Genomic DNA, 15161 nt, shown 5'->3' on the forward strand with positions numbered 1-15161 from the left:
TTATTACGACAACACTTGAGAGCCCGTTTTTTTTTTAAATCTTTTCCAGTGTCTTAATATGTTATAATATGTAAGGATCCCAACATGCAGCACCATATTCCATTACTGGACGAACTAGCGCAATGTTGAGCTCTGAGGACTCTCCCATGTTTCAGTGTTGTATGCACAAAGTTTCATCAAATAAAGTTCAGTAGTAAATGTTTTACGGTGTTTTTGTTTTATGCATACCCAAACGGATCACCCTGTATTTATGAATTTATTTCTTACGATATTTTCATTTGCCATTGCAAACAATTCTGCGCTTAAAACATCACCATCTCTCTGGCGTGAGACGTGAACAGTCAATCATTTTATCTTCAGTGATGGCTGCAGTTATTGCGCTCAACTGTACACCAGCCAGAATGAAACGTAATTTTAAATACACTAGCTTCTCTCCTATGTACGAATATCATCGATATATCGATTATTAGACAATGAAGCATAATTGTTCCGTAGTTTGAGAGAGAACTAGATTGCAGTACAAAGCCGCCGCACAGGGTGAGGCTCTGTTAATCACATCTCCGCTCGTATCTCTCCAGAATCCAATTAGCAGTTAAAAATTGTACCAAACTTCACTGATTGTTCTTTTCGCAGGGCTTTAACCCTCGCTAGCTGTAAGCGATAAACAATTAAGCGGAACCGGGGATGTCCTACATATATTGTATGTACAAAATATAAATAATACAAATCCATTGTTAATGTTAGAAGGTCTCTACTCTGGTTCAAATAGTAGCGCTTTTAGCTATAGGGAAGCTAACGAGCAGGGAAGTAACAACTCTATCTCCATCCCATAATCACTGGTTGAGAGTCCCTTTTCTTGTGTTTGTATTTTACTATCACAGGTGGTAGTTTTCACATTCTGACTACATGTTTAAAGAGTTTTGGTACTTACAAATGACTTACTTACTGGTATACTTGCGGCGGCACTAGGGTAACAGGTACAATTTATAAAACTGTTAATGTGACACAATTTTAAACTGTTAATGTGACACAATTTTAAACTGTTAATGTGACAACAATTTTAAACTGTTAATGTGACAACAATTTTAAACTGTTAATGTGACACAATTTTAAACTGTTAATGTGACACAATTTTAAACTGTTAATGTGACAACAATTTTAAACTGTTAATGTGACAACAATTTTAAACTGTTAATGTGACACAATTTTAAACTGTTAATGTGACACAATTTTAAACTGTTAATGTGACAACAATTTTAAACTGTTAATGTGACACAATTTTAAACTGTTAATGTGACACAATTTTAAACTGTTAATGTGACAACAATTTTAAACTGTTAATGTGACACAATTTTAAACTGTTAATGTGACACAATTTTAAACTGTTAATGTGACAACAATTTTAAACTGTTAATGTGACAACAATTTTAAACTGTTAATGTGACACAATTTTAAACTGTTAATGTGACACAATTTTAAACTGTTAATGTGACAACAATTTTAAACTGTTAATGTGACACAATTTTAAACTGTTAATGTGACACAATTTTAAACTGTTAATGTGACACAATTTTAAACTGTTAATGTGACACAATTTTAAACTATTAATGTGACAACAATTTTAAACTGTTAATGTGACAACAATTTTAAACTGTTAACGTGACAACAATTTTAAACTGTTAATGTGACAACAATTTAAACTGTTAATGTGACAATAATTTTAAACAGTTAACATAAAAACATATGGATTTGTGGGAAGTGGGATATGTTGGTAGGGACCAAAGACGTTATATAGTATACTAGACTCACACAGAGCGCTGGTGTGCTGTCCAAAATTGAAACCAGTCTGCGCATGTTTACGCCGCCATGCTACTGGTAGAAATAGAGCGGTAAACACGATTGTCTTACTTGTCCATTGTTTTGTCTCGGGTGTTTTTAGTGAACAGTGTAAAAGTAATGGCGATAGAATTTTGAAAGATGATATATGATGATATATTATCGCCGCTCTCTCATGGTTAACATGTCGGCATCATACAATAACGTGCGGTGTGCTTTTAAAACATAATTTTGCAGACCGATTGTTGCTCTGTAGGTTTCACACTAAGCGTCACTTTGTCACGTCTACTTTCTCGATAAGAATAAGCACTATATAGTTTGTTATATTGTTAAATTATTATTATTATTATTATTATTATTATTATTATTATTATTATCATTATTATTATTAATATTATTATTATTTCATATACGAGTACGTTGGCTTTCTTAACTCTTAATAATAACTCTTTAATAATAATTTTTAATCACATACCTTAATGTTCGTCCTCAGCACAAGATATTGCAACCTCGGTTTTAGTCCACGTGGATTAGACAAGTGACTGTCATTTAATAATGGAAGCAGCTTATTGGTTGCATTATTGAAATTGAGGCGAGTGATTGGAGCTGCGACACAAGAAATTGAAAACAATAATAAATTTCAAAGACGAGCCGAATATTATGCATGAGGACTCTCAAAGACCTGCCGAATATTAACCATGAGAGCGCGGCGATAATACCATCCCTGTTTAATTTTCCAAGCCATTTGCAAAAGGTACGATATAATATTATCTCTGTTGTTACAATATCAATATCATTAAAAATCAATCAGTAGTTCACGACAATAAAGAATACTTAATTGTTAGTACAGGGATATCAGACTGTAGAGAAATCCCATTGAGTGAATTATTTAGACTTACACATCAGATGTTAAAACATTAGTGGAAAGATAACTTTTTGTTTTTATTATGTAAATGAATTTATCTGCAAGATAATAAACTTTCATTCAAGATCCATATATGGATAAATAAATAGACAGATAATAAATAAATAAATAGCTATAATAGCTAAGCCTTGTTTGTGAACTTATGATTCAGAGTTCACCTATAAATAACTCTTTTACATTTTGCCGGATATATTTTATTAACAAAAGCAAATTTGATTGATATTACATATGTGCGTAAAAATTATGTACCAACACTCTGCAAGCAATGATAATATATATATATATATATATATATATATATATATATATATATATATTTTATTTACTTAAAATAACAATACAACATGTAAAAATCCACACATAAAAAGTATGCGGTTTTTTTATCTTGCACAAACTGATTGTTTAGATTTTGGGTCTTCACGTTACCTGTTGTTTGCAATGTATTAGGTACCGGTACTTTTTATAATTGATAGCATTACCTTATTAATTGAAGAATGAATTCAATGTAATTTGGCTACCTTCGCACATTATATTTTGCAAGATTACCTATGTCCTCTGGTCTAGAAGTACCGGTAATATAATTTTCGATTCTCTAAAACTTAACAACAGGTCTATACTGATTATCACATATTTATTTCACTTAAGAATTTGATTATAATAAGAACTTGTGTAATCAAGGTGCATATATTTATGTCTTGTGATCTAAGAGTAATGTATGTTAATATAATTTTAGATTCTCTGAAACCTAACAAATTGCTGATTATCGTAAAATTATACAATCTATAATGTGTATTGTGTAGGCCTATTTATGGATGTATGAGTATGTTTTCTACAAATTGCTGCGTACGTATTTTCTTTTCTTTAATGTTCTAACGCATATCAATGAACCTTTGAATACGTTTATTTCGTCCTAATTTTACGTTAAACGTCGAAAATGGCCATAATCTGTCAATTTTAGATGATCACAGCGTTAAATTGCGTGATTTACGTTCTGCTATTATGCGTCTGCTCTCCAACAATATGGTGGCAAGCGCAGCGTTCAATTTGCCCCGGTTTCCTCGTTTCGCGCAGCCGAGACTGTAGGGGCTTGGTAGGGACTGGATCAATCTTGCTCAGGATAAGGACCGATGGCGGGATTATGAAAGGGCGTAATGAACCTCCGAGTTCCTTAAAAGCCATTTGTAAGTAAGTTTGTAAATGTGACAACAATTTTAAACTGTTAATGTGATAATGTTAAACCGTTAATGTGACAACAATTGTGAATTGTTAACGTGACAATAATACCGTAAAGTGTTATTGTGACATCAATTTTTAACTATTTATGTGACAACTTTTAAACTATTAATGTGACAACAATTTTAAACTATTTACGAGACAACAATTTTAAACTGTTAATATGGCAACAATTTTTAACTGGACAACAATTTTAAACTGTTAATGTGACAACAATTTAAACTGTTAATGTGACAATAATTTTAAACAGTTAATATAAAAACATATGGATTTCAGGGAAGTGGGATATGTTGGTAGGGACTGGATTAATCTTGCTCAGGGTAAGGACCGATGGCGGGATTATGAAAGGGCGTAATGAACCTCCGAGTTCCTTAAAAGCCATTTGTAAGTAAGTATGTAAATGTGACAAGAATTTTAAACTGTTACTGTGATAATGTTAAACCGTTAATGTGACAACAATTGTGAATTGTTAACGTGACAATAATACCGTAAAGTGTTATTGTGACAACAATTTTAAACTCTTTATGTGACAACTTTTAAACTATTAATGTGACAACAATTTTAAACTATTTAAGAAACAACAATTTTAAACTGTTAATATGGCAGCAATTTTTAACTGGACAACAATTTTAAACTGTTAATGTGACAACAATTTAAACTGTTAATGTGACAATAATTTTAAACAGTTAATATAAAAACATATGGATTTCAGGGAAGTGGGATATGTTGGTAGGGACTGGATTAATCTTGCTCAGGATAAGGACCGATGGCGGGATTATGAAAGGGCGTAATGAACCTCCGAGTTCCTTAAAAGCCATTTGTAAGTAAGTATGTAAATGTGACAACAATTTTAAACTGTTAATGTGATAATGTTAAACCGTTAATGTGACAACAATTGTGAATTGTTAACGTGACAATAATACCGTAAAGTGTTATTGTGACATCAATTTTAAACTCTTTATGTGACAACTTTTAAACTATTAATGTGACAACAATTTTAAACTATTTACGAGACAACAATTTTAAACTGTTAATATGGCAACAATTTTTAACTGGACAACAATTTTAAACTGTTAATGTGACAACAATTTAAACTGTTAATGTGACAATAATTTTAAACCATTGATGTAACAATAATACTGTAAAGTGTTAATGTGACAACAATTTTAAACTGTTAATGTGACAACAATTTTAAACTGTTAATATAAAGTGTTAATGTGACAACAATTTTAAACTGTTAATATGACGGTAATTTTGAACTGTTAATGTAACAATAATACTGTAAAGTGTTAATGTGACAACAATTTTAAACTGTTAATGTAACAATAATACTGTAAAGTGTTAATGTGACAACAATTTTGAACTATTAATATGACAGTAATTTTAAACTGTTAATATAACAATAATACTGTAAAGTGTTAATGTGACAACAATTTTAAACTGTTAATATGACAATAATTTTAAACTGTTAATGTAACAATAATACTGTAAAGTGTTAATGTGACAACAATTTTAAACTGTTAATGTGACAACAATATTGTAAAGTGTTAATGTGACAACGATTTTAAACTGTTAATGTGACAACAATTTTAAACCGTTTATGTGACAACAATTTTAGACTTAATGTGACAACAATTTTAAACTGTTAATGTGACAAAATTTTTCAACTGTTAATGTGAGAACATTTTTAAATCGTTAATGTGGCAATAATTTTACGCCATTTCTTGATTAATCAAATGAAATTGTCATTTTGTCGTTCTCCAACCGCATTCCGCCACAACACACACACAATTAGTGTTCACATGCGAAATCTTCACATAAGTAGTTTTAAGTACCAGTATATAATACCTTCAAGCATAGAAACTGTGCACTTAACTGCGGAATCCCGGCCAAACAAGTCACTCAGCTGAGTGCGCTCCTAATATATTGGCAGTTGACATTGGACATATACGTCAACATATATGCCTAACTTGGAGTCAGACCACAAAGGGAAATAGTGAAGGAGGAGAATTCGGTCCGGTGCTGTGGATTGAATTCGGCGTAGCTCAGTGGTCAGAGCGCTTGGTACGTAGAACCAAGGACCCGGGTTCGATTCCCGGCGTCGGAGCGAATTTTTCTCCTCAAATATTAATAGAAAGTACCTGCCTATAAATACTATATCTTAGGAACATTCAAAGGAAAAATGCAGAAAAAATTCACATAAATTATCCCGAGAGAACTGAGAAATAACGTCCCTCAAAATAGCATTTCCATAAATCATAGGAATAATTTTACAATTAAATATCAGAAATCTTTATAAAGAAATGCTGGCAACATCTCCTTACTAAATTTTTGTGAATAAATGACGTACTAAATAATAGAAAAATTGAACTACCATGCCACTGTTTTATTTATCTTATACCACATCAAAATAGGTGTCCAAATTTTGCACATAATTTTCGTTTATATGCCGTAACCAAATCATATAACAGGAATCAAATGTATAAGAAGATAACATGTGTCCATTAACTGCACAGTTTATTTAATTCGCATAACTGTACCAGCTCTTCTACACTTAAGGGGAGAGGATGGTATTTTTTTTAACTTTTTTCCTATTTGGTGTAAAATATTAATTTTTTGTATGTAGAGAGCTCATAGCTGTGGCAACTCAACCAAATAAAAATATTTTGAAAAAAAAATATTTGGGGGCCCAAATTTGAAAAAAGTACCTAATGCAGGATTGTACTAAAACCGATATATCTAAAACGTTTTTAAAGATAGATTCAAACAGTTTTTTGCAATGTATTTGCAAACTGTCTGTAACGGAATTTTGATATTAGTCCCTACGTTTGTAAATTAAACAATTAAAATTTAATAACAATTTTCTTGCAAACAAACGGACGTATTTTTTAAATAAAATCAATTAAGAGAATTGTGTTACAGGGAAAAGTTTCCTAATAGTCTAAAGAATGTGTCTTCTAAATTTCATGCATGTATCTTTAATAGTTCAGAAATTATATCCATTTTTGTCTGGCAATGTAGCAAAAAAAAATGAAGTTACTGGAAACCGATAAAAGCAGGCGTGTGATTTAAAAATCCATAGCGCAGGAAGTTTAAAAATGACGTCTCAACATCCGATAAGGGCACAAATACTCACAAAATGTTATTCAATGCATTCCGCATATATCAAAGAGTATTTTAAGGAAAGATTTTTTTTTTTTTTTTTTGGAAATTTAATTTACCGGAAACAACAATAAAAGTGGGCGAGTGATTTAAAAATCCATAACGCAGGAAGTTTAAAAATGGCGACTCAACATCCGATAAGGGCACAAATACCCACAAAATGTTATGCTATGCATTCCACACATATCACAGGGTATTTTAAAGATTTTTTTGTTTTGTAAATTTACTCATTTTTCACCAAAAAATACCATCCTCTCCCCTTAACCAGTGCAATGTTGTTTCACAATGGATCTCAATCACTTTTGGCGTGTATGTATGTATGCCTTCAAAGACAGAGTGTGCCGTCAGATTGGTGCAAAGACTCCAGATGGTAGTGATCTTCCTCTTGACTGTTACATGGCGATCAACGTCCTTCACTTGGAATTGGGTATCTATTGTTTATGAAAACAGTCAGCAGTGTGAGGTGAACAGGATGTTGTGATACTACGACACCGTAAAAATAAACCGTGAAGGCAAGAAACACAGTATACTGTACTATATTCCATATCCTGTTTACATTTCCGGGACTAGGCAAAATCTATTTCAATTAAAGCTTCATCCATTGGTAACTCAATTACATGGAACAACAGCACCACCATTATTTATGGGTTGATCCCATGCGAACGTTTCTCAGCTAATGAACGAGTTCTTTGACGCTAGATTGACCTATAAGAATCGAATTACCACTGATAGTTAAAAGTATGGTGCTCAAAATTAATAAGTGATCATTTTTTTCCTTCTACGTTCATTTGTATCGTCTCTGTTCCGATGCATCAGCAATCAAGCAATTACGTGGGACTCACAGTCAGTCTCAACTTGCAACAATAATTAATTACAATAATTTCACAATTAATTACTATAAGTAAAAATGTTTACAATAACATTAAACATGTTGAAAATTATAGATTAGCAATGATAAAAGAGTTTAAAATAAAGTGTTGTTATAATCTCAAATATTCAGTTGTTTTTATTCCAAGGAGCCTTCCATTCTTATCATCTCTGCTTCGATTCGGCTGTTTTTTTTTGGATCTTAATAGTTAAAATAGGCAGCAAAAAGGCAATGAAACGTAAAAAGAAGGAACAATAATCTTTGATAAAGACATTATAAATTCTAAAAAGGCATAATGTATTTTAGCAATAAATTTAAATTATATCAACACAACTCAAATTTACTTCCTAGGTGACACCTGTTGACTTATACAGGGACATCACTTTATTTTCACTAACATTTTTAACATTAACCTGGCTATACTCGGAAACACTGTTACCACCCTTCCATTACAGGAGTTTAGAGTTGCTAGTGCAATATGTAAACAAATCATTTTACTAGCTATAGGAGGAGAGAAAAGTAGTGTATCCATTTATGTTACAGGGAAATATAGTATTACGATTTTCAGTTTGGTCATTACTTTACAGTATTGTATCAAAAAATAGTAGAATAGTAACATTTTTTTTCACAAACTCAACTCTTCAGGCGGTTATATTCATTATGTAATGTCTACTTTATTCAGCATATTACTAACCTAATTTATTCCTGAGAATTTTGCGAGCACTTCCGTAAGAAACCCCAAATTCTACAGCTAACTTCTTGACCGACTTATTAGGACCTCGCTGCATCCTTTCTCTAGCATCTTCTACAGCACCTTTGTTGGCCATCTTACACTTTTCTTCCTTTCTGTACACTCTGTTTGCTCTAAATTTATCTACCAGATCAATGACATTTCTTCGAAAATATTCCGTAATGATATAATCAGGAAATTGTGAAAAAAACTGTTGTTCACATTCGGTTATATTGTAATTCCAGTTTCTATCATCGTCCTTCATACCTACAAACAGTAAAACAAAACTCTTGTTTAAATAATGCTGTTAAGTACCGTACCATATTATAGGGTACCGTACTTTCGGTAACTCTAATCTTCACTTGTGCTCAGTCCACACAGATAAATTCAGTTATGCTACACACCATACCTGTGTGAAAATAAACTTCAATAATATAAGCTTTTTCTTCTATAGAAAATGCAACAAAATTCTGAAACGCACTGTACTCTGTACTGTTTATTTCACTGCTAGCAACAGCGGCCGTAAGTTTGTGTGACTGACGTTAGCAAGGACATTAGTGAAAGGGGTGGGAGTCAAGTACATTTAGAAACGCACGTACAATAAAAATTGAAGTAAAAATAAAATGATGTCCCTGTATAATACTTTTTTTCGTGATTAATTGCCTTTTCACAGACCTTATATAACAAAACTGTTCCATCGGTTGAAAACACATGGGAACCAAACTTACTAACGTAAGCATGAAGTATACTTTGCAATGGTTTACTGAAGTTAGTAGAGATGGGTAAAAAATAACACAACAGTTATTTTGGAACTGTTCCGGTCTCGGAACTGTTGCAAAAATGAACAGTAAGTCGGAACCTCCTGTTCCGAAATAACAGTGTTCCGACTCCGAGCTGCTCACTTGCCCAGCTGTTGCGGGCTCGCACTACCGTGTTGCACAAGGTATGTTCCGACTCCGAGATAACAGTCGGAACGTCGGAGCTTGTTCCGATGATCCAACGACAGCTGCAGTTACACTGTTCTCGTTGTTCTTTATGTTGTACTTGGAACTTCGTTGGATGAAGTTGGTACTTGAAACTCTCACGTGTTTGGAGGGGGGCGCATGGAAATTGAAATCCTTGCGGTGGCGCGAACTTTAATATCAACATTTGTAAGACTGGCCAATCATCTGTAATGTTATAGTAAGTATTTAATAATCTGTAATATTCATTCCCGCTTTATGGTTTATTTCACCATTAGTTGACTAATTCTGTTTTATAAACATTCTACAAAGTCATAAAGTACGCATACTATTATTAATTCATTCATCAGCTGATTCTATACAAAGGTTAAAGTCGTAAATGGTAATGAGTGGTTTAGTTACAATGTCTGTATGTCGTTTGTTGAGGTTAAGTCTGACAAGCACAAGTTTTTGTGCTATCTTCTCTGTTATCAAAGAACGACAAAAATGTTGTAGCATTATTTGTTGGAAATTACCCATATAAGTACTGATTTGGAGAGCGAGGTTTAATGCGAAGTTTAAATTACACTTTGGTAAAGATGCGATTCCAACATTTTACTAACCCACTGCGGGGTTTCCAGGTTTCAGTACTGCCAATATATATCTTTTTTATTTATGAAATTGTAATATTTATTATTATTATTATTATCATTATTATTATAACTGTGCATTAAAAAAAGTAAAAATAAAAATTAACGATTTGTTTTTTTTTTATTGTGTAATAGAGAGAACAGAAATTACATACCATATGTTTTAAATGTTATGTTATTTTTTTTTAGTTGGCTACCATGTCTTTATAACTTTATGTACGAAAACAAAGTGTTGTATTCTGTCCTTGTAGTCAACAGCTGTTTAATTACTAACATTAAGTTTTTGAGTTCTGTCCGCATGCACAGCAATTTTCCAAAATCGATTCGAATGTGCATAGCAGTGCCATCTATAGATAAGAATATGTACTATGTCATGCCTATGAGTGCTCCAGTGTGAGCTGCATGGTGAAGAGGGAGGGTACTGTACCGTTCGTTTGAACGACTCAACGACTCCGACTCATCACCACTGGTGACTGTTATTTCGGAACTGTTATTTGGAACATAGTATTTTTTCGGAACCGGAACCGTCGGAACTGTTCCGGGAAAAGAACAACTTCGCCCATCACTAGAAGTTAGGCATTCTAGCTAACTGATCTTATAGACCTATTGTCACCCGACGATAACAGACTATTACTCACTCTAATTTCTTTATTCTACAATAATAAACACGTATAGCAAAAAATTGTAACAGTAAGATTTGAAAACATGAAAGTAAACAATTGAAAATGTTACTTAACAACTTCTATGAGAACGAGCTTAATATTTAAAATTATAAAGTTGATTGTTGGTATCGTGAAGACATGACAATATTATATTCGTAACTGTGGATTGTCGACCATTATTCATATTACACCAATATTATTAAAGCACGATTATTATCAGATTAAGCACCGAAATAAATTACTTTTATCTACTATTAGCTGGGAACACCCAGCATTGCCCGGGGTTTCATTTTTGCTTTTATTTTTAATTAAATTGGTTTCTAGACTTGTCGGAAATCTCGGAAACTCAACTTTAGACAACCTCGTGATTCTTTACATAGCGTCACTTACATGAATTAATTAATGCCTACCAGGGTAGAGATGGCCGATATTTCACAAACCGATATTTTGTCACGGGTATTTTTTTGTCACATATAAACCTGTGACTGATGACGCGAAATATCTGTGACAAAACATCGCTTGCGAAATCTGCTCCCTATTCAGTACTCTGTCACCGTTGCAACGTCTGTGACTGATATTTTCTCCTCTACGTCGTGGGTTTGCGCATGCGCATGATACAATAACAGCAATCGGGCGGTGGTATTTGATTATTTTTTCATGATATTTTGTTCAATATTATTTTTTTCGAAGTGATGATGTGTTGCAAAGTTATTAGTGGCATTTGACATTTTGTTTTCATATTTTAGTCTGTATATATGTTTATAAATATTTTATGTATTCCCCGAGATCTTTACATTTTCATATTAAGCTTACTGTCAATTTATATTAATTTGTAAGTATTTTCCACTCAATTAAAACCGAACGAGACAAAACTGGCTAATATGATGGGCAACTTATTTGGCTAAACTAACCTTGAGGTAGTTTCCTTTGTATTCCCCTTATACACCTTGCATATACGAATCTGCGACAGGTCAGGTTTGGTTGGTTTAAGCTTTTATTATGCCTAGACATATACGATCAACGACTAAACTAGCGTTGGGGTAGTTCCCTTCGTACTCCGCATATACGCATCTGTGACAGGTTAGGTTTGGTTAGTTTAGGCTTTGTTATGCCTTGGATATACGATCAACTGTATCTCCACAAAAAATCAAATTCAACGATTTTCACTTCCGAAATCACCGAAACTACTTCAGCGCTAGTTTAACCCGAGCAACTGTCTCTCCACAAAAAAAAAATCCTTATAAATGCAAAGATTTTCACATCCGAAATCGCCGAAACTGCTTCAGCGCTAGTTTCACCTCTTACTATAAATGATATAGTGATTACACGATTTAAATAATAATACCATTGGTTACCAATACTTTATCTTGTGTAAAATTCTGTCTGAACAACTGTTTTGTTTTGTAATTATTTTCCATTGTTTTTCCGAATACTTATATTTCGTTAATTTTTATTCTGTCTCAGTATTAAAATGTTAATGCACGACTTAAAATAATTTATCCATTACATTATATATAATAAAAAGGATCAATTTTTAAAACGATTAGGATAATCACATAACTTCAATTTCTCCATACCCAACTACATTAAAAAAATTATCAACTGATTCCATATCTACAATCAACTACGATATAACCTCTTCGTATATGATGTTAACTTTTTACATGTTACTGTTGAGTTAGATTAGTATTTATTTGTTAATGGTACATGTACATAATTTATTTGTTGGATTTTCCCATATAAACCACTGATGTGTGGCGTGTATAGTGACATCGTATTCACATTGCACTGCTCTTCAATATTTCTTGTTAGTTTTTATCGGTGTGACAAAATATCGGTGTAATTCATGCATATTGTGCTTGCTTATCGATATAAAATATCGGTGTGACAAAATCACCGATAAAAGTCACAGATATTTAATTGTCACAGTCACAGTTGTCACAGATACTTGAAAATATCGTTTAAGCTCAACTCTATACCAGGGTTAACTCAATTTAAAACAGCTGTTGTAGATCAGGCACCGAGAAGAAAACTTTGCATCATGAGTCTTGCGTTTAACTGTTTTTTAAATTGAATTATGCTTTTTTTTATTTAATCTGGCGTAGTTAAGGCCACTAGATCATCTCTTCTACATCACCAGAAATAAAATAAAATAATAGAAAAAATCAAACTATAAACAAAGTAAAACCAACGAAAATATATACACGCTACAGTTACACGAACTTTTAGCATTGTCTTGAAGTTCAGCAAAACAAAAACACACCTCTTGATACTTACACATCCACTTAGCGTTGACCCAAAGTACTACAGATCTTACATTTCATCTCTGGTGGTCAATGACTGTTAAATTTCAAGTGGCTTATCTTATTCGTGGGCATTAAAACCTTTCACCCACCTCTTTTCCTCCCCCCCGCAAATGTGACCTTACACAGAGGCAGAGATAAAATGATATAAGACCTGCACATTGATGTGAAGCTGTCCTGACACACATTTCACGTAATTTCATGACTATGTGTGCTTTCATTTGAACTTCAGAGAGAGAGCTGACGATAAGTAGGGAATTCCCGGTGTACCCTATTTGGGGAAGTTTACGGTTGTTCGACGACAACGATGCTTCCAATACTGCTGTATTACGATGAGCAGCATTAGTTTTCACTTTCATGATTTCCTAAAATTAAGATTACAGTATAACTCCAATTATCCGTCAACCTATAACTGATCCTTGGACAACTTTCCTCTCGCTCTTTTGTTTTCTTACTTTCTTTATCTATTTATTTATTTTTACTCTTGAACAAAAAATGAAGTAATGTACATTGTTAGTATATTGTGTGTGTGTGTGTGTGTGTGTGTGTATATATATATATATATATATATATATATATATATATATATTGAGAGTGAATTATTACAAGTTTTTAACGTTACACACTAGACCTATATAGTAGAAAAGCTGCCGCTAACGGCTAGGTAACAGTTACTTGTCGGGTGGGGGTTGTTTCTCTCAACTTGTAAAATGTAAGTAGTGGCCTGTCAGAGGGATTGTTTCTCCAACTTGTAAAGTAGTCTTATTCAAAGGAATGACTCCCCAAGAATTTACAATTACAAATCCGTACACCATTCATTTGTTCTACTACTCGAGTGGCCGTACTCTATTACTTCTATGTGAAAAGTCTTCCACGGATGCCGAAAGAAAACGAGCTAAATATTTTAAAAGTACAAATAATTTAGCACTTTTGGAAGGGAGAAACTGTGGCTTATCTCGTATCAAAATACGAGATTTGTGTTACAATTATGAGCGATTTAATAAGAAAGCAATGATAAATTGTATAAAGAAAGTGAATCAAGAACACGAAACTTTCTTATTTCTATATTTCAGCATACATATCACAAGCAGTTTTCTTGGTCCTTAGAAACTTATCATTGGCAACTAAGACATAAATTAGTGAATTTCTGATCCGGTGATGGACGTCTTCAAGAAAACAAGTACCGATTGGAAAGACAGGAGACTGTTTAGTAACCTACATATGAAACGAGTCAAAGCCAGGATAGGAGAAGAAATGTCTCACGAAAGAGAAATAGGGAGAGGAGTACGACAAGAATGTCCTCTATCATCTACCCTGTTCAACATCTACTTGGAGTATTTAGTAAAGAACTGTTTTCAGAACATGGGAGGGGTAAAAGTAGGAGGAAGCAGAATAAACTGCATAAGATTTGCTGATGATATAGCGTTGTTAATAGAAGAGGAGACGATACTAAGGGACATGCTACTGGAGCTAAATGACAGCTGTGAGCAGTGTGGGATGAAGATGAATGCAAACAAGACGAAGATCGTGGTTGTCGCAAGAAAAATAAAGAAGGTAAACTTGCGAATTCTAAATGAGGCAGTAGAACAGCTTCAAATACTTGAGTTGTACTATAAGCAATAACATGAGCTGCAGCCAGAAAGTCAAAAGAAGGACAGCAATGGCAAAGGAAGCTTTTAATATAAAAAGAAGCATCTTCTGCGGACCTCTGGAAAAATAACTAAGAAAGAGACTAGTCAAGTGCTCTATGTGGAGTGTGGCATTGTATGGAGCAGAAACATGAAAATTACGACGAAATGAAGAGAAACGAATAGAAGCATTTGAAATGTGGATATGGAGATGTAAAGTGTG

General features: G+C 33.1%; 1 protein-coding gene across 5 annotated transcripts in view; it reads right to left on the bottom strand.

The window, feature by feature from the left end:
• The window catches only part of galene, a 758695-nt gene that overhangs the window by 45773 nt on the left and 697761 nt on the right, over positions 1 to 15161 (bottom strand). The window lies entirely within an intron of this gene.

This window comes from Periplaneta americana, chromosome 13 (genome assembly GCF_040183065.1).
Source record: "Periplaneta americana isolate PAMFEO1 chromosome 13, P.americana_PAMFEO1_priV1, whole genome shotgun sequence".
Lineage (NCBI taxonomy): Eukaryota > Metazoa > Arthropoda > Insecta > Blattodea > Blattidae > Periplaneta > Periplaneta americana.